The following is a 20,416-nucleotide window of genomic DNA, read 5'->3' as shown; positions in this document are numbered from 1 at the left end:
CATATCAGTAAAGAATGGGATGTGTGTAGTCTACTTCATTGAATGAATTGGTTAATGGGGAGAATTACAAATAGTGAAGTCAGTGAGAAAGAGAAATTAAAAAAAGACAGTGTATTGCATGTTTAACTTTAGTTGGGTTCAGTACAGGATTTTGGCATATACTGAATGCAACTTTTTATAGGCAAAACAATCTTCTTAATGGTTCTGCAGTGCTTTGGGGCATTTTATGTGAGTCTATTTAATGTATTTTTTTCTCTGCTGGTAAGACCACCGTGATCTCACAAAATGATTAATAGAAAAGAATTAAAAACATCAAACAGCAAAACATAACAGTATTTCATAGTTAAAGAGCAGCCACAGTTAAGCTTTACCAGCACTGCAAATTGATCAATTACACCTCAGAATATAAATACAAAATGCAGTTCAAAATTACAAGCCTGCAGTTGGTTAATTTCCTGTACTGGATTTTTTTTAAAAAATAAACACAAGAATTTTACTTTAAAAAAAAAAAAAGCAACGCTGAGGCATATACAGTGGGGCAAAAAAGTATTTAGTCAGCCACCAATTGTGCAAGTTCTCCCACTTAAAAAGATGAGAGAGGCCTGTAGTTTTCATCATAGGTATACCTCAATTATGAGAGACAAAATGGGGGGGGGGGGGGAAATCCAGAAAATCACATTGTCTGATTTTTAAATAATTTATTTGCAAATCATGGTGGAAAATAAGTATTTGGTCACCTACAAACAAGCAAGATGTCTGGCTCTCACAGACCTGTAACTACTACTTTAAGAGGCTCCTCTGTCCTCCACTTGTTACCTGTAGTAATGGCACCTGTTTGACCTTGTTATCAGTATAAAAGACACCTGTCCACAACCTCAAACAGTCACACTCCAAACTCCACTATGGCCAAGACTAAAGAGCTGTTGAAGGACACCAGAAACAAAATTGTAGAGCTGCACCAGGCTGGGAAGACTGAATCTGCAATAGGCAAGCAGCTTGGTGTGGAGAAATCAACTGTGGGAGCAATAATTAGAAAATGGAAGACATACAAGACCACTGATAATCTCCCTTGATCTGGGGCTCCACAAAAGATATCACCCTGTGGGGTCAAAATGATCACAGGAATGGTGAGCAAAAATCCCAGAACCACACGAGGGGACCTAGTGAATGACCTGCAGAGAGCTGGGACCAAAGTAACAAAGGCTACCATCAGTAACACACTACGCCGCCAGGGACTCAAATCCTGCAGTGCCAGATGTGTCCCCCTGCTTAAGCCAGTACATGTCCGGGCCCATCTGAAGTTTGCTAGAGAGCATTTGGATGATCCAGAAGAGGACTGGGAGAATGTCATATGGTCATATGAAACCAAAGTAGAATGTTTTGGTCTAAACTCAACTCGTTGTGTTTGGAGGAGAGAGAATGCTGAGTTGCATCCAAAGAACACCATACCTACTGTGAAGCATGGGGGTGGAAACATCATGCTTTGGGGCTGTTTTTCTGCAAAGGGACCAGGACAACTGATCCGTGTAAAGGAAAGAATGAATGGGGCCATGTATCGTGAGATTTTGAGTGAACACCTCCTTCCATCAGCAAGGGCATTGAAGATGAAACATGGCTGGGTCTTCCAGCATGACAATGATCCCAAACACACTGCCCAGGCAACGAAGGAGTGGCTTCGTAAGAAGCATTTCAAGGTCCTGGAGTGGCCTAGCCAGTCTCCAGATCTCAACCCCATGGAAAACCTTTGGAGGGAGTTGAAAGTCCGTGTTGCCCAGCGACAGCCCCAAAACATCACTGCTCTAGAGGAGATCTGCATGGAGGAATGGGCCAAAATACCAGCAACAGTGTGTGAAAACCTTGTGAAGACTTACAGAAAACGTTTGACCTCTGTCATTGCCAACAAAGGATATATAACAAAGTATTGAGATGAACTTTTGATATTGACCAAATACTTATTTTCCACCATGATTTGCAAATAAATTCTTTAAAAATCAGACAATGTGATTTTCTGGATTTTTTCCCCCATTTTGTCTCTCATAGTTGAGGTATACCTTTCATACCTATGATGAAAATTACAGGCCTCTCTCATCTTTTTAAGTGGGAGAACTTGCACAATTGGTGGCTGACTAAATACTTTTTTGCCCCACTGTATACTTACAAGAAGGATTTCAAATATATGGGTCAAAGCTGAAAATACCCCATTCTTGGTATTCAAAAACATAATAGATTTTCCAAGTGAGCTCAAGAGCAGGATTTTTGATGCTGATCACAGTATCATGTTGGCTCTTCTGGGGGTAAGAATTTTTTCAGAAAGCTTAGTCTCAAACCAACTGAATCCTCAAAGTGCAAGAGCAGGCCTTAAATTGTGCTTTCATTGTGCTTTCACAAGCTGTTATATTTTCTGTCATCTGCAATTTCTGTAGCCATCTTCAAGGCTGTTGCAGGCAGAATGTATTATTATAATCTCATGTTGCACTAAAACTAGAACTTCTCTTCTTCTTGCTGCTGATGTCAAACCAATCTATACTGATTCCTTTCCTCAATAAAAGTGCTGTATTTAAATTGGCCAGTTCTGTTTCCAGTCCTAAGGCCCTTCTGTAGAGAGAAAGAGTATGATTAGAGTCAGACCTTTTCAGATATAACATCCATTATTCTGACTTCTCTCTGATATTTTTGACTACTACCAGAACTGCTTTTTTTTGGCAACCTGCTGAAAAGTTACTTATTTTCCCAAATGTTTTAGAGTATTAATGTTTATTCTGGTGTTACCTTCTCTTTTCTAGCAAGTTTTATTACTCTCACTATTTTTTATTTAGGTATTATTTTTATTTTTATACCAATTTATCATTTCAGTTTCTTTGAGCACTTAGGCTGATCACAGCTAATGAGCAACAAACATAAATAATTAATTATTGAAATAATAAAGAAATTAGTATAGGTAGTCCTCGCCTAACGTCCACAATTGGAACTGGAATCTTGATTGTTGAGCGAAGCAGTCATTAAATGGGGTACCCACATGACTGCTTCACTCAACGACCACAATCCGGGCACTCCTGGTTGAGGTTGTTAAGTGATCTCCTGGGTCGTTAAGCGGACTGAATGAAAGAGCTATCTGCTGAAAGATTTCAGCTCTGCATGGAGCTGAAATCCTTCAGTAGACAGCTTTTTCGCTCTGTCCTCTTTACCCTCCCCTCTCTCAGCGATGTGCAGGAATGTCCCTTCTGCTTGCAGCCTTCCCTGCCAGCTTCCAATGGGGAAGACTGCAGGGAAGACTGCAAATGGCGATCATGTGATCGCGAGGCACTTGGCAACTGGTCGTAAATGCAAGCCAGTTGTCAGGTGCCCAAAATGTGGCCACGGGGGGGAGGTGGCACATCTTTTACAATGGCTGGAAATGCTGTACAAGCAATAAAGTACTGTTTCCAAGGCCATCGTAACTTCAAACCATAGTTAAACGAACAGTCGTTAAGCAAGGACTACCTGTATCAGTTTAGAGTTGGGGCAAAATCTTGTAAAATTTGAAGAGCAGACTTGATGGGTTGGTGTGCATTACCTGACTCAGTGAAGTAATTAGTCCAGTAAAATCTATCTTTATCTATTGTGATCTATAGACATATTTATTTTATTTTTAAAAAACAGCAAATTTATCCAACAGAAAAGAACTAATAATAGCAAACAGCTATAGGATCATTTTTCCCATTTCTCCCATGACTAGTAGTACAGAAAGTTGCAAACTCCTTTTCATACTGAAGATACTTTTGTCAACTCTATTGTAGCTTCTAGCTCTGGCATTTGAGAATTGTCTGGCGAATTTTGCTTACACCACTCACATCTTTTTTAAATGTCTTTTCACTTATTGCTAACTACAGCTTCTGTTTCATGTGTTTCCCATGAATCTCATTATTACCAGCAAGGGAATTGAAGGAGACTTTATTTCTATCTATCAAATTTATATGGCTGCCCATCTCACAAAAAGTGATTCCGGGCGGTGTACAAGACTTTTGACTGATCCTCTTAAGAGCATGATTTTTGCAATATAACATAGTACGGTAGTTGTAAAAGGAATTTACAAATTTCAAAACAAATTTTCCAGGCCAGAATATACTGTGCAGAGCTGTAAAGAAGGTAAAATAAGTCTCTTCATGGAGTAGTAATGAGTGTCCATGAGCTGCTTTTGGTTTGTTTTTGTTTTTTGTTTTAATTAGGCCAGTTTAAAAAAAACAATTAGGCCTTCATTGAGTTTTGTGAATTTAACTAATTAAAAGCATTTCTTTTGTGAACACTAGTTTTATTTTTTAAGAAATACATTCCTTTTTGCCATAAATTATTTACTTTTCAAGATTATAATGTTGATGTGAGCCAGTTTGGTGTAGTGGTTAAAGCACCAGGCTAGAAGACAGGAGACCGTGAGTTCTAGTCCTGTCTTAGGCACTAAGCCAGCTGGGTGACCTTGGGCCAGTCACTCTTTCTCAGCCCTAGCAAGGAAGCAACACAAACCACTTCTGAAAAACCTTGCCAAGAAAACTGCGGGGACTTGTCCAAGCAGTCACCAGGACTCAAAAAAACTGACTCGAAGGGACAAAAAAAAAAGTGTTTATGTAATATGAAATTGATAAGAACTGATAATTTGTGCAAAATATTTCAAATCCTGGGGCTTTTAATGCCCCATTTTACATTCAAAGCAGTTATTTGAAACACTCAAAGAATTTTGCACACCTTTAGTAAGACCTGTGTATTATGCTGAAGGATTACTTGCCTGTATTTGAACTCTAGATTTGGAAAGCTCTAGGACAATGTTAAAGCAAATTGTTGGGGCGCATATATTGTGATCCAGTGTGATTGATGTACAAGATAAAAATAAAGTATACAATTGTATTGTAAATTATTCCTTGCCAGAATTCATTCCAGGGACTGAATATGTTGTTAATTTCTTAGACTATGTAATCAGTCAAGAAAGTTCTAGGCTGATTTGATTAAGTTTTAGCTGTTTTGACATCAAGGACAAGCTAGTCCTGATACTGATTTTAAATGGGAAGTAAATGCAACATCTTTACAGTGCACTAAATGCACTTTACGTGTTTATATAAAAGTAACCCCAGTTTATATTAGTGGAACTTATTTCCAGATAAATATTTATAGCTCTGTAGTCTGTCTTTGGATCTAACCCAGGTTTTAAATTAAAGCTAGTTTACGTGCACACACCCCATGGCACCCCCATGCTCCTTACCTGGGATTCCTGCTGCTTCCCACTTAACAACCCACACAACTTGGGTTATGATGGCAATTGGGATTGCTGGGATTGTCACTAAGTGATATGGTCACATAACATCGCGTTTTACAACTGCATCACTTAGCGATGGCGGTCCTAATCCCAACTGCTATCATAACCTGAGGATTACCTGTATTTTTATTAAAATGGTAATGTATGTATTTGTATGAGCTTATTATTATTTCTCTTGTAAATAAATATAGTAAAATATAAATAATTCTTGTTTACCAATTTAGGCAAATTTCATTTCATTTCTCTGCAAGAAGCTCAGTTATTATTTTGAGGTTTCATGATGAATCAATTAGAGAACATACATTGTTCTGTTGCTTATCATTACTACTGAAATAATTTTGAAACCATATATATAGATGTGAATAGACCTACTTGACTGTCTAGCTCTGTTATCAGTGTATGATGAGATCTTGAAATAATCATGTAATGTGCGTATATTACTGAATCATACTTTTCAATAGTCAGAAACATATATAGATGACCTTGTGCAATATGGGACATTAGTACATGAGTTAAATTTCACTTCGCCAATATGCCAATTCCAGTGAATGATTCTTTTTCTATTTTTGTAATAATGAACTCCTCCTGCTAACCCTAGTCAATTACCTTTCTGAAAGCAACTTTTTTTTTCTTGTCAGTGCCTTTGAAGTGCTGTCAGTGGTATGCCATGGATATTTTCATTGCCTGGTGTAAATCTGACTATTTACATGGCTGGTTCTACCATTAGACAGAGTCAGTTGCCTCAGAAGTTTGATTTGACATGTAGTGGAAGTACATCAAATTATGAGTTATTTAATCTTTCTTATTTTAGTTTTAATGTCAGAGAAATATATTCGTGGGGATTTTTATTATGATCCATTATAGTTTTCACTTAAATATTGTAAAGTAGCCAGATTAGAGGCATTTCCATCCACAGTGCTGTAACTGCAACTGAACATAAGATTGATAACTGTTCAGAACACCTTTCCCAGTCTGGTGCTGTAATGGTCTGTGAGAATATTCTTGAGAGACAGAGAAGGAAGAGGAGCAGCAGTCTAGGAATGGTTAGATCAGAAGTGGCTTAGCCTGCAGAAGCAATGGGGGCATGGCAAACGTCTCTGAAGTGACCTTCCCTAGTTTCTTGGACTGTAAAGGTGGGGGGGGGATGTACTTTCAGACTTTCAAGATTCTGTTACTGTAACCTTACAGTAAAGGTAATGTTAGTACTCATGGTTGGAGCTTCTTGTCTGGACTACTTCTGAGGGCTGACAGGTGCTTTTCAAGATATGTTGGGAATACAACTGGCTACTAGCATAGTCAGTGACAATCCATCTCATCTTGAGAGTGCCAATTTGGGAAAGGCTCTTCTGTATTTTAAAGTTTGATTTGGACGTTTAAGTAGACTCAGCCAGCTGTTCATTTCATTTATATTATGAGGCTCATACTTGCTCTTTATTCTCATGAGACATAGGTAGATATTTATAAGATACATGGAGATACTTACATGGAGCTTTTAATTGATACATTTTGTCTCAAAACATTGTTAAGGCAGGTTACAAAATTAATTTTGCTTGGACTAAAAAATTTCCTGTAATATTCTGATTAAGGGAGCCTTTCAAACAGTCACTCATGCCCTAGTCACCTCATGGCTCAACTATTGCAACACTCACTACATGAGTCTGCCAGTAAAGACCACTTGGAATCTCCAACTGGTCCAGAATGCAGTGGTGCAGGCATGCATTGGTATGCCCATGTAACACCTCTGCTCTACAAGTTGTACTGATTACCAGTCTGCTTCCAGGTGTGATTCAAAGTGCTGACTGTTACCTGTAAAGCCCTACATGGCATAAGGTCTGAATATTTGAGGGACTGCTTATCTCCTGTGATATCTGCCAGCTGATTTGAGCTGACTGGGTTGGTGCATTCTAGGTTCACTTGATTAAACACCTGTCAGAGCACAGAAAGCATGCCTTCTCTGTCAAAGCACCTGTCCTCTGGAATGATGTTCCTGCTGAGATCAAGATGGCTTCCACCTTGTTGGTGTTCTGAAAAGCCATCAAGACCTGTCTGTTCTCCTAGATCTTGGGCTAGGGTGGTTGGTGCCCCCTTTGTTGAATGTTAATTATTGGTGGGATCCTATGGGATTTTCCAGGTTTTACTGTAAGAATTTACAAGCTTTGTCAGTTGCTATGTTGTCTATGTTTACAGATCATGCTAAACTAGAAGATGGTTTGTATGGTTTTGTTCAGCTTAGCATGATAAGTGACTTTCCTAGAGAATTTAGAAATAGTTGTAAAGAATAATGTCTTTTCCTGTTTAGGTTGCCATTGGTATTCTAATATTTAAGGTCAAACTGGGACATCCCAGTTTACATTCAAAAATGAATGTAAAATGTACAAATAAGGAAAGAAAGCAGGCAAGGAGCCAAATATTTTCATAAAATCTGTTCTGCAGTCACAGCTAAACATGCAGGGAGAGAGGCCACCGAATACTGACATAATTGACTGTTTCACACCAATGACACACAGTCTGTCTAAAGCTGTTTCATAACATTTTACCATGTTCCAAAGGGTACTGTGTTCCAACGCTGCTAATTAAATATCCATATGAGAATGTGTTATATAAATAGGCAGTGTATAAAAGGTGATTTCTTTCTAAATCTCATTGTCTGGCTGAATTGGAAATTTGCTCCAATCCAAAGGAGCCTGATTACATACAGGTGGTCCTCATTTAGTGACCACAATTGAGAACAGCAACTCAGTTGTTAAGCAGAGTGGTCATTAAGTGAAATCACAACTACTTATGAACTTATTTCAGTTTTCCTTTGCTTTACAGATCTGTGAAGTACATAAATGTGAGGATTGGTCATTAAGTTACTTTTTCATCACTGACGTAACTGTGAACAGTCACTAAATGAGGCAGTCGCTAAATGAGAACTACCTCTACATCCATTTATTATGCTGCTTAACTAAAGCAGAGCTAGGTGAGCTCCCCCCCCCCCGATGGTGTGTTGATTCAGAAGTAATTTCTTTGGGGTTGCATGTTAATGGATGGATAGGACTGAAACAAATAGGATGAGTCCAGAGCCAAAGATGGGTGGGTCCATTCATTCTTGTTTCCATCCTGCTTTTTTTCCCCCCACTTTCTGATAAATATTTTTCTCGCTCTTTTCCTCCTCTTGCTCCATAAATAATCTTCTGGAAACAGGGCATGCTGTTCTGGATGACGTATAGATTGATCATTTGTAGAAGACTTGAAATTAGATGAAGGCTACATGAAATTAAGTTATGGACCTCATCTGATCCAGTGGCCAATTAGCACACAAGAGTGTAAGGAACCAAAATCAGACACACTTTGAATTCAGTGGGGCTTAAGTAATCATGGCTAACTTAAGTCCCATTGATTTCAGGGGTTCTACTGTGACTGCCTCTGGATTCCGCCAGGTTTGTAAGTGCATGTTGCTACTTTGAAATGGTTTCTCATATATTATCAAGTATATCCTTCTAATCACATGTATATAAATAATAACTTCTTCAAAATAAGAAATGAAGAGTGGGGGAGACTTGAAGGGATTCTTTGATTATCACCTAGGGGTCATAATTTCAGTGGTGTAAGTAGCATGTTCATTTCTTAGCAACAGACCATGTTTTCATGATATAACTGAGTTACTTGATATTTCTCCATTCTTTCTGCATTAGTGGTTGCAACACCACCTTTCTCATTCCACCTGCCAAAGGCAGCTGCCATTTCTTCTATTTATTTGTTTGTTTGTTTGTTTTTACAAAACAAGGAAAAAGGAAAGAAGGGGCTCCTCTGTAGTTAGGGGTGGAAGTAAAAGAAGACTGAGTTCTTAAGCCCATTTTTATGGGGCCTCTCTAGTTTTTCTCTGTTTCAGAACTGAAGAGAAACAAAGTAACTGGTAAGTAGTACACAACAACTTGGCTGATGGAGTTGGTTAGCATAGCTGTCTGGTTTAGCGGTGAGACTAAATTACTTGTAACTGGATTAGGTTATTTGCAAAACAAATTAACTTCCCCTCCCCACCACTAAATTAAGGGTGTTATGCAAACAAAACCTATGTGTCATCTTGGGAAAGTGTGATTTCCATTTGGCAATACTGTTATTTTTGGCAGTTCTGTTATCAGCCAAGAACTAAACATTATTTTCTCCTTAAATGTGTTAATTGTAAATTAAATTCATTCAATAGGAAAACTGTTGGCTTTATCTAAAAATATATTAACTTATCTAAAAATACATTAACTTAAATCCAGTTGAACTGTTTCAAATTATAATGTAAGACTAAATTTCACTATAATTTGAAACAACTCAGGTGGATTTCATACAGCTAGTATCAGAGAATAATATCTTATTAACTGAAATGTTTGGTAGTCTGTCAGCATGAATAAAGTTTAAACTTTTTGATTGTCTGATACACAGTTTTTGCCTTATTTCTGTTTCCTTCTGCCTATACATTGAGTTTGTTATCAGTTGTGCATGTTGCACAAGTGATTGGATTGCATCCTCAGGAGATAAAAGTTCCACAGTATTCCTTAGTTTCTTGCAATCTAATCTATAGTCGTGCCCCTGAGCAAGGTGTAGCACCTCTAGGGGAATGACTGGAATGCAGGATATACTGCTTCTGCTTTCAGTCATCCCCACTTAACGTCACAAATTGCATTTGGGATCTGCATTCCACCCCTCTACTATATTGGATTAATATTGGCTGTCTGGTGGGAATAGATGGATGAAAAGAAAGGAAAGGAAAGCACACCACAGTACAAAACATGTTCAAATGAGACATGAGACTAATAACTATTTTGTATTATTTCTGAAAAAATAATTTAAAGTAGATAGTCTTAGTATTACCCACCAGGATTCCAAGAATATGTCATGCTGCTGGACTCTATAGAATTTTTTTCTAAAGCTGAGACCCTCAGATGTTGTGAACTATACCTTTCAAAATTGTCAGCCAGCAGTTTAGAATAGTTGAATGCAATATTAAAATGCTGTTATTTCTCTGTTGACATGAACATGTGTCTATACTATCCCATGAAACAAATTCTGATCTGACTGTCCAGCATTTTTCCCCTGTTTGTTCCCTTACTAGCCAGTACTGCTGTGACCCGTGCCTCTTCCATCTAGAAAACAAACCACTTGATAGATGTGTGTCTGAAATGGAAGGAGAGTGTGTCCTATCCATTAAGGGCAAAATTGGGGTGCTTTGTTTACCAACTGGTAGAAGGGAAGAGGTGGTGAAAATAATAGCTGAGGAGAGGTGAGTTAGCAGAGATTAACAAGAATGCCATGTTCATGAATTTTTAGCCTGTGTGGCTATACAAGGGTCACTCTGTCCCCTTATTATACATATATACATGAAATATCAGAAAGACAATGACTGCCGGGTATATTTAAAAACTCTTCATCTATGATTAGAGACCCTTTGTGTATTAAACATATGGAGGAAGAATAAAGAAAAAGCAGAATTGGATGTCTAACCCAATTATCCGTAAAGTGTACCTTCCCTACCTCAGCCCTGATATCTGCATGTTAAGCAGGGATATCAGATAAAGGGGGCTTGGGCATGTCGACCTCAATGTGTGTAGACTTTTTCAAGAGTTAAAACCTAATGTGATCAGGACTGTAGCTCCTCAGTAAGCCCAACTGCATAAGTGTCTTCTTGTCCACTTAATGCACAAATAGGATTGGAGAGGCTGTGCAACCTCTATTTACTGTACAGGTGAAACTCGAAAAATTAGAATATCGTGCAAATGTTCATTTATGTCAGTACGGCAACTCAAAAGGTGAAACCAAGATATGAGATAGACGCATTACATGCAAAGCGAGATATGTCAAGCCTTACTTTGGTATAATTGATTGTATGATGATTATGGCATACAGCTTATGAAAACCCCAAATTCACAATCTCAGAAAATTAGAATATTACATGACATCAATAACACAAGGATTGGAAATAGAACAATATCGGACCTCTGCAAAGTATAAGCATGCATATGTACTCAGTACTTGGTTTGGGCCCCTTTTGCAGCAATGACTGACGCAATGCGGTGTGGCATGGATGCTATCAGCCTGTGGCACTGCTGAAGTGTTATGGAAGACCAGGATGCTTCAATAGCAGCCTTCAGCTCCGCTCCATTGTTCGGTCTCATGTCCCTCATCTTTCTCTTGGCAATGCCCCATAGATTCTCTATGGGGTTCAGGTCAGGCGAGTTTGCTGGCCAATCAAGCACAATAATCCCATGGTCATTGAACCAGGTTTTGGTACTTTTGGCAGTGTGGGCAGGTGCCAGGTCCTGCTGGAAAATGAAGTCAGCATCCCCATAAAGCTCGTCTGTGGAAGGAAGCATGAAGTGCTCCAAAACCACCTGGTAGACGGCTGCGTTGACCCTGGACTTAATGAAGCATACTGGACCAACACCAGCAGATGACATGGCTCCCCAAATCAACACAGACTGTGGAAACTTCACACTGGACTTCAAGCATTGTGCATTGTGTGCCTCTCCATTCTTCCTCCAGACTCTGGGTCCTTGGTTCCCAAATGAGATACAAAAGTTGCTCTCATCAGAAAAGAGGACTTTGGACCACTGGGCAACAGACCAGCTCTTTTTTTCTATAGCCCAGGTAAGACGCTTCTGACGTTGTTTGTTGTTCAGGAGCGGCTTGACAAGAGGAATACGACATTTGAAGCCCATGTCCAGGATCCGTCTGTGTGTGGTGGCTCTTGATGCACTAACTCCAGCCTCAGTCCACTCCTTGTGAAAGTCCCCAACCCTTTTGAATGGCCTTTTCCTGACAATCCTCTCCAGGCTGCGGTCATCCCTGCTGCTTGTGCACCTTATTCTACCACACTTTTCCCTTCCACATAACCTTCTATTGATGTGCTTTGATACAGCACTTTGGGAACATCCAACTTCTTTTGCAATTACCTTTTGGGACTTTCCCTCCTTATGGAGGGTGTCAATGATGGTTTTCTGCACAACTGTCAGGTCAGCAGTCTTTCCCATGCTTGTGATTCCTACTGAACCAGCCTGAGAGACCATTTAAAGGCTCAGGAACCCTTTGCAGGTGGTATGGATTCATTAGCTGATTAGAGTGGGACACTTTGAGCCTAGAATATTGAACCTTTTCACACTATTCTAATTTTCTGAGATTGTGAATTTGGGGTTTTCATAAGCTGTATGCCATAATCATTACAATTATACCAAAGTAAGGCTTGACATATCTCGCTTTGCATGTAATGCGTCTATCTCATATCTTGGTTTCACCTTTTGAGTTGCAGTACTGACATAAATGAACATTTGCACGATATTCTAATTTTTCGAGTTTCACCTGTATCTGCCCCAGCAAATCTTTATATCTATCTTGCCTTATTGAGATCCTTTTCAAAGAACATGTGTTGAGGTGTATACCTATGCCCTACAACACTCACACCCTTCCACTCTCCATACATGTAGATAGAAAATACTACTATATACTTGTTTGACTTACAGCTATTCTATAATAAGCACAATCAGAGCCATTGCATGACTAAGCATTCACATATAATAGTAACCAGTTAGGTATGGTTTATGAACTACAATTGCTGGCTTCCCTTGGCATGATAGGAAAAGCTAGGAAAAAAACAGTACATTATAACTTAACAATATCTGTGAACTAGGCAATGTATAAGAATAGGGATATTAGCTATTTCACAAGTGGTCTAGTTTTCATCTGTGACATACAGGAAGGTGCTCTGCCCAGTATTGTCATATTACCACATTACTTGTGCCCATGTGAGAGGAATAATGCGGTTTATATTTAACCCGGCCTCCTCAACCTCTTTCTGTGCCTGCTGTTGCTCTATTCTGCAATTAAGCATCTTCTTCTGATTGATTCTTGCAAATATAAAATATCTAGCACTCTGAGTTAAATTATTGTTTCCATGATGAGGGTAGGGATGAGATTAGTATTATAGCTCCATTCACCCTGGATACCATATTCATGCAAATATCTTACTGATAGTCTTAGAATGTTTCTCATAACCTTCTGCGAAACATACCATTTTAGTGTAGTCATGCCAGAGTTTTGTGTTGTCTTAAAAGCTTTAAATTTCTGCTCTGGTAGTATATGACTTGTACTTAAATTCTGTATTCCCTGGCATGCCAAACAAGTAGGACTTGTTAAATCTTGGTCTCAATAATGTCTTTAAAAAAGGCTTAAAGGCTCAGTATGTACCCACAAGTATCAGTAAAAAAGAAAGAACTATTTTCTCTGACTTTCGTAATTCCAAGATGGATGTTGGTAGGGCACATCTCAGGAAATATTTGTTCAGTGGTTGTCTAGTCCTGAATTAGTAGAATTAAATAATGTGTCATACCAGCATCATCAGTAGATTTTCCTGAAAAAGATGTAAAATGACTAGGAGATGTATATGTTGCCCAGACAAGTGGATAAGTCATTAAAATACTTACTAATGCCTGCTTTTTGGTTGTGGGAGGTGGGGAGGGAGAGAGAAAGAGAAAAAGGTTTAAACTATACACTGTTTACATTAAAATATTAAACCTTTTTTCTCCTCATTCCTTGATTTCAGCCATTGGTATCAGTTCTGCAGTGTATTAAACTGTATGGAGAAAAAAGTGAAGAATATTTGTGCACCTCTTATTCTGTGAAAGTTTAAGGTATTTTCAGTGCTTTTTCTAGACATTAAGCCCAACAGAGTTCAGAAGGATTTATTTTGAGCAAATGTCCTTTGTAGTTTAGACATGGCTGAACTACAAAGAATTAAGTAAAACATGATCCCAAGTTAATATGTGCTTAAATTCTGCTCCCCCTTCATAGAGACAGATACATATTGCCCTGGTTTCTCACCAAAATAACAAGATTGTGTAAAATAGAAATCTGTGGTTTGTGCTCACTTCAGTTTTTGCAGCAGGGCGAACACTTTTCCAAACAACTGAAAAATCCTTTTGCCCTGCTGATTTCCAAAAGGAAAGGTAGTCCATAAATGGGCATAACCAATGTGTGATTGGTTTGTGAGCTACAAAGGAGGCTGAGTCAGAGTGACCTGCTTGAAGCCAGACTGAAAGGCGGGGGGAGGATGGAAAGCCTGTGGACGGAGGGGAGGCATGCAGCTTCACCAGAATGTTTGAACAAGACAAAGAACAGCTCCAGCAACCAAATAAGGAAGTTGGAGCACTGGTATTTCACAGTACAAGCAACTTGAGAATTTGGGGGAAGCTCTGGGAGAGATAAATAAATGCTTGTATTGGAAAGAGCAGGAAATCTTTCCATCTTTATCCTTTGTAATCAACACTGACAAACTTTTTATCACATTAATTGAAAGATTATGTATAAAACAACAGAATTTTTATTGAAAACTGAATGAAAATAAGTTGTATTTCTCTTTAGAGCTGCAGAATTACCACGGGCTGACATGTTTAAATCAATGGACAACTTCCCTTCTGATTCAAGAATATTGCTAACACTGAAAATAATATTAGCTTTGAAAATGCTAGTTGTTGAAAAATTGACATTCACAATTTTACAATATTTAGAGGATAATGCCAGAATAGGCCTATTCATACTGCATTTATTTTTCTCAATTTAATATAACTGTTATTTACAAGTGTGAAGTGCTTAGAAAAGATGAACATTAAAAAAACAGGGATCCCAACAATATTTTTTTTAAGAAATCAGTTTTCAGATATGTATGTGGGTGTGTGCGTGAAAGAGAGAGATCATTCCCTTGCTTCATATCCTCCAGACTTTGTTGCCAACAATCCTCTTAGCCAACTAGAAAATCAGATTGGGGAGGGCTGTTATATACTAGTATTTAAATGGTCCCCTTTATCCTTTGCTTCACCTGGGATTGTCAACTCTTTTAATGATTTCCAAATGGATCTTAGACATAGACTTAGCAGCATTTTGCTTTTCCAGGGTTAAAGCCAAGTAGAAAAGTTTTCTAGATGCAGAGCTAAAATATGGCAGCAGAGAGAGAGAGAGAAGCTAGTCTCATGGTTTTTGCTTGGTTTAATTGCCAGACTAGCCCATTATGCTCTGTAAAATAATGCTTTCTGTAAAGCTTTGAATTCTGTGGATTTGTTTCAGAATTTAACACACAATTGTTTTAGGGGAGACTTAGCTTTGAGTAACAAGCAGATTTAAAAGAACAAAGACAGTAGTAATTGGTGCATGGGGAAGACTGTATCTTTTCTTTTAGGGCCAAGTAGAACATCCAGACTTTAAAGTTTCTCCTTACTCTTAATTAAGGTAGTTCCAGAAAGCAAATATGGAGAAAAAGCAGGAAAGTCCAAACATTTGGCTAGATATCGTAGCCATGAGATCTGCACTTCGAATCTATCAAAAGTTGGAAAACAAATATTGACTGTATTAGTCCCCCATAGGAGTCACTTGTCCATTTCTAGATGAAGAAATAATTGCTGATTCTTTAGTTCTGAAAGTAGAAAAGCTGGCTGAATATAAGACTGATCTCCTGTCTGACAGAGAACAAAAATAAAGAGAAAGATGGCTGCTTAATATCTGCAGAGCTGAAAATTATTTTAGGTGGTATACTACTAGGTAAAAAAAAAAAATCTTATTTTATCTTTTAAGTTTGATATGAGAAGCATATGTATTTCATTGCTGGGATATTAATGCATTTGAGGGAAATTATTTAAACGAATATGCAAATAAAATAGTTTAAGGGAAAAAAATAATCTCAGAGAAAAAAAAAACAGGATGTTAGTTCCATCACAACTTTCTCTGGGAAGCCTTCAGTACAACACATCAATTCTCATGTCCCCTAAGTCTGCTAAGTTTAATAAGTACTTATGACTGAAATAATTATACATTCTTTTCCAATTTATTTAATTCTTTTACCTGGATTATTTTTCTTTTGTTAACATTTTGCCAGTTTCTTGGACAAGAGCCTATCATTTGTGTTTCGTAATACATCCTGGGCATAGATGTTAAACTATGAATAACGCCAGCCTTTCTCAACTTGATGGCTTTCAGATGTGTGTAGGAGTAGCACAAGGTTGTCCTAGCCTTCTACTTGCAGGATGGGTGACAGAAGAATTTCTAGTAGTTCTGAAAATCAAGTAAATATGCAGCCCCTGCAGAAAATTGCTTTAAAAAATCATCACCATGTTGTTCTGGTGGTCTTCAGTTCTTTTAGTACAAAACTAGAACAGTGAGATAAAGGTATGCCATTAATTGTCAAAGTTCTGTTGGGATACTTCTGAATTAATTTTGTACCTACCTATGTAACTTAAACTTTAGTGAAGACTAGGACTGATGGTTTGAATCCTGTTTAAAAAAATGGTTTAAGTATTAGGTATTGTAGACATTGCCTAATCTGAACTGAAGCAATTTTATTAGCTTCAAATCAGCATCTCCAAAGTAAGTTGATTCAATCTGGCAGCCACTTTGCTGTTCCAGAAATGAAATTAAAGAAGCACTTGTGCAGAAACCCCTTTAAGCATCTTGACTGAAGCAATGTGGCTGCTCCTAATCTAGGACTTTGAAGGAAAGTGCTGCTTTGAAGGGGTGCTTCAGTTAACGTTTTGCTGAATCAAAGCACCCCTTCAGAGTTCTACACAATCCTTGAAAGTGTTGTTTTTGTCTTGTAAAATATTACTTTTTTTTCCTCTGCAACGAGTCCAGAACATTATAGATAGAGTTCTGCATGATCCTGGCTCAAAGATTTTGATAATTGTTTCCCTGGAGTGTTATATGAATGAAGGAATAAGATACTGGTTCATGTTGTACTGTTAGAAAATCATTCGGGTATCATTCCTATGCTCTTGTTTATTTCCCCAAGCAATAAGAGAACTGCAAGAATAAAACTACAGTATGGGCCTTTGCTTCCTTTGGGATGAAGTTGTAATTGAGACTTACGGCATCTTCATGAAGGTTGTTCATTTTACAAATATACAAAGAAAGCATAGTACTGTAGAAGCGTACAAATCCTATAGCAGGCAGTTCAGTTTAAGTTTCTGCTTCAAGTTACTTATGAGATTTTTGAAGCTTGGCTAGAATCTTATGTTGAGTACCAGTAGTTTCAGGCCTCAAACCATGTGTTTGGTGTTTGCCTGCAGGGAGAAAGTATTGCATTCTTAAATTTCCATATAAGCAATTAGAAAATTCAGTTGCCTTAAGTCAGGTTGTGACTTTCATTGGCTCAAGGGTTGGTTCACAAGGCTTTGTGGGCAGGTCTGAAGACAAGTAGAACAAAATTGCTTTTCAGTCTTGAATATTGTTGGCTATGCCACTTTTATTATATGGCTGCTATGTATGTACAGGTAGTCCCTGGGTTAAGAATGCCCAGGTTATAGATGACCCATAGTTAAGAACAGAGCCTATTGTAGCAAAATTTGAATTAAATACACAATGATTTGAGTTAAATACACAGTACAACTTATACAGTATTATACAATACTGCTCCTGCTTACATACAAATTCACCTTAAGGACAGACCTTGGGAATGGAACTCATTCTTAAACTGGGAATACCTGTACATTATGATGAGATAAAATGTTTATGGTTCAGCGAGTTGTTCAAACTTAGGTAATTTTGTTATTTCAAACCATGATTAAGTAAACCATGAATTAACATGTGTGAGCATAGCTTGTATGAAAGATCATTTTGTGTGGTTATTACATGGTCTTCACAGAATGGTGCCATAGGATGATGTCAGTTTTTGGGAACTAAGTTGTGCAAGCTAACCTTCAGCAAGTTAATTATGGTTTGGAACACATTGCTGTAGTGTTTCCTGCCATCTGGAGAGGGTTTTGTGCCTCCCTAAGAAGCCCTTAAACACTGCTAGAATTCAGAAGGCAGTTTATACAGAGTAAGGTCATTGGCTTATTTCACCATTGCCAATATTCACTGGCAGCAGAAGTCTTTCCCAGACTTACCTGGCGATGTTGAAGATTACACCTGAGACCTGTTGAATGAAAAGCATGTGCTCTACCACTGGCCTACATCCCTCTTGCAAGCACCATACTGTGAAAAATACCATTGTTTGTTTTATATTAGAAGTAGCGGGTGTTCGTGCATATTTTTATTTTTGTTTTTATTGAAACTATTGCTTCTTTTGAATTGCATATTTTTAACAGCAATCTGTGGTTTATCTTTAGTTCTTTTGATGGTTCCTTCTTCATATTGTAAGACTCTCAAAGTATCTCCAAAGGTCATGGCATCCATCTACAACATTTAGGGGATCAATATTTTGTTACTACCACTCAGCTATAGGGTGTTCCTCCTCTCTCAGGTATTAACAGTGCTTTGAATTCCACATTTTAAGAAGAATTTGAACTAATTTATTTGGATAATTATGAGTGAAACCAGTGAAGAGGTAGGTTTTAAATTATGTTTAACCTCTTTTAATCTAATTTGAATCAAATGCTTAGAATGACCACTCACTCAGCGACCAAAGTTTCGACAGTGTTGAATGAAGGAGATTATTATTATTTCTAATGCGGATAATCGCCTGGCTAGGAATTACAATGTCACAATGAGCTACAGTCATGTGATTGCAATTTCCAGTGTTCCCTGGCAGCTTCCCACAAGCAAAGTCAATGGGGAAGCCAGCAGAAAGTTGGAAGTTGCTCCCACTGCTTTATTGCCTGCCCACACTCTGTAGCACCTGCCTGCGGCATCCCCCCCACAGCTCCCATGTACCCATCCATGCTCCGTAACACCTTCATCCAGCCCCTGCCCCCCATGCACCTGCCCACATTCCAGAGCATCTACCCATGGCACCTGTGTGGCACTTGCACTCCAGAGCACCAGCCCGCAGCACCACCACCACCCGTGCACCTGCCAGCCTGCTTGACTGGGACTCCTGCCTCTTCCCACTTAACAACCCACACAGTCTTGTTGTTACAAAGGCAACTGGAATTGCTGGGATTACCATCGCTAAGCAATGCGGTCATGTGACATCGCACTTTTCGACCGCATTGCTTAGCGACAGAAATTCCAGTCCCAATTGCCATCATAACCCAAGGACTACCTGTATGTGTTTTAGTTACCCATCTTTAGCTTTGCCTTAGCTTTTAGCTTTACCCATCCTTAGCTGTGAAGATGGGGCAAGTGGAAAAAGTATGCCAGAGCAGCCTGTATGCTCTTTCTAATGAAGCTCCTAAGATTGGGGAAATAACATCTAGCTTAAGGGACAGGTATTTCCTACCCAGAACCTAGCGTTTCAGATAATATAAAGGGAGAGCATCTCAAAGTTACCAAGTTGCTTTGAACTTGATTTGACCTGTCTGGCTCTCCCACCTGGTCTGTAGGGCCTCTAGCAAGGTCATACCCCCTCTTACAAAATCTCCATACTGCTTAGGGTATTCACACTTCTTATCTACAATTAGTAACAAATTAGGCTAAGTAGTTCTTATGTTGTCATTTGGAAGCTTTGAGAGGTATTCCTTTTTATGAGGAATAACTCCAGATTATATGTGACAGAAAGACTTCAACTCTTGAGATCTGAAGTCCCCATTCCTTCATATCTATCCTGTAGATCATTTTTGTCTGACCTAGTGAGATGTGTTTCAGTCTAAGTCAGAGAGTGTTCGGAAAGTTATAGGAGCTGAAATTCAACATATTTTGAGGATAAGAAACGCTCCTTTAAACTTATATGAGTTTACACCAGAGAAGGTGTTTTAACAACTGCTGTACTGCACTGGAAAGCTGTTGGATGCTTAAGGTTGCTGTCATGCTAGAAGTAGATTCCAGTACTGTACAGTTGGATTTTATATTTTTAAAAATGGGGATCAGTTACTGCTTTATCCCAGTGAAGTCTAAACTAAATGTCTATGTCACCAATCACATCTTGTTTAAATTCTGTTCATGAAGACTTGGTGACTTCAGAATTGGTAGTCTTCCCCTGGCAAGCTAGTTTTTGTTTGATGAAGTAATACAACATTTCTATATTTAATAACTTTCTGACTTGGCCTAATAAAGCAATTCTATTAAGACTGATTTTGAATTATTTTGTATTCTGATCCACCTAGTTTATTTTGCTTTTCCTAGGAATATGCCCCATAGAATTTAAAATGTCTGTCTTCTGAGCTGATATACATAGGTTGCATTTTGTTTTTTAACTATAGCATGTCTCTTTAATCTCTTTATATTAAAGAAGTTCAATTTCTTTCTGAT

At 38.4% G+C, this 20,416-nt stretch overlaps 1 protein-coding gene across 2 annotated transcripts in view; it reads left to right on the top strand.

The window, feature by feature from the left end:
• PALLD (palladin, cytoskeletal associated protein) overlaps positions 1-20,416 on the top strand; it is a 238,671-nt gene that overhangs the window by 155,399 nt on the left and 62,856 nt on the right. The gene's annotated exons all lie outside the window — the stretch shown is intronic.

This window comes from Python bivittatus, unplaced genomic scaffold (genome assembly GCF_059951505.1).
Source record: "Python bivittatus isolate LINGU-HERP-01145 unplaced genomic scaffold, Pbiv_v1 ctg000070_np1212, whole genome shotgun sequence".
Classification (NCBI taxonomy): Eukaryota; Metazoa; Chordata; class Lepidosauria; order Squamata; family Pythonidae; genus Python; species Python bivittatus.
Note: the sequence above shows the minus strand (reverse complement) of the source record. Positions and strands in the feature narration are given on the sequence as shown.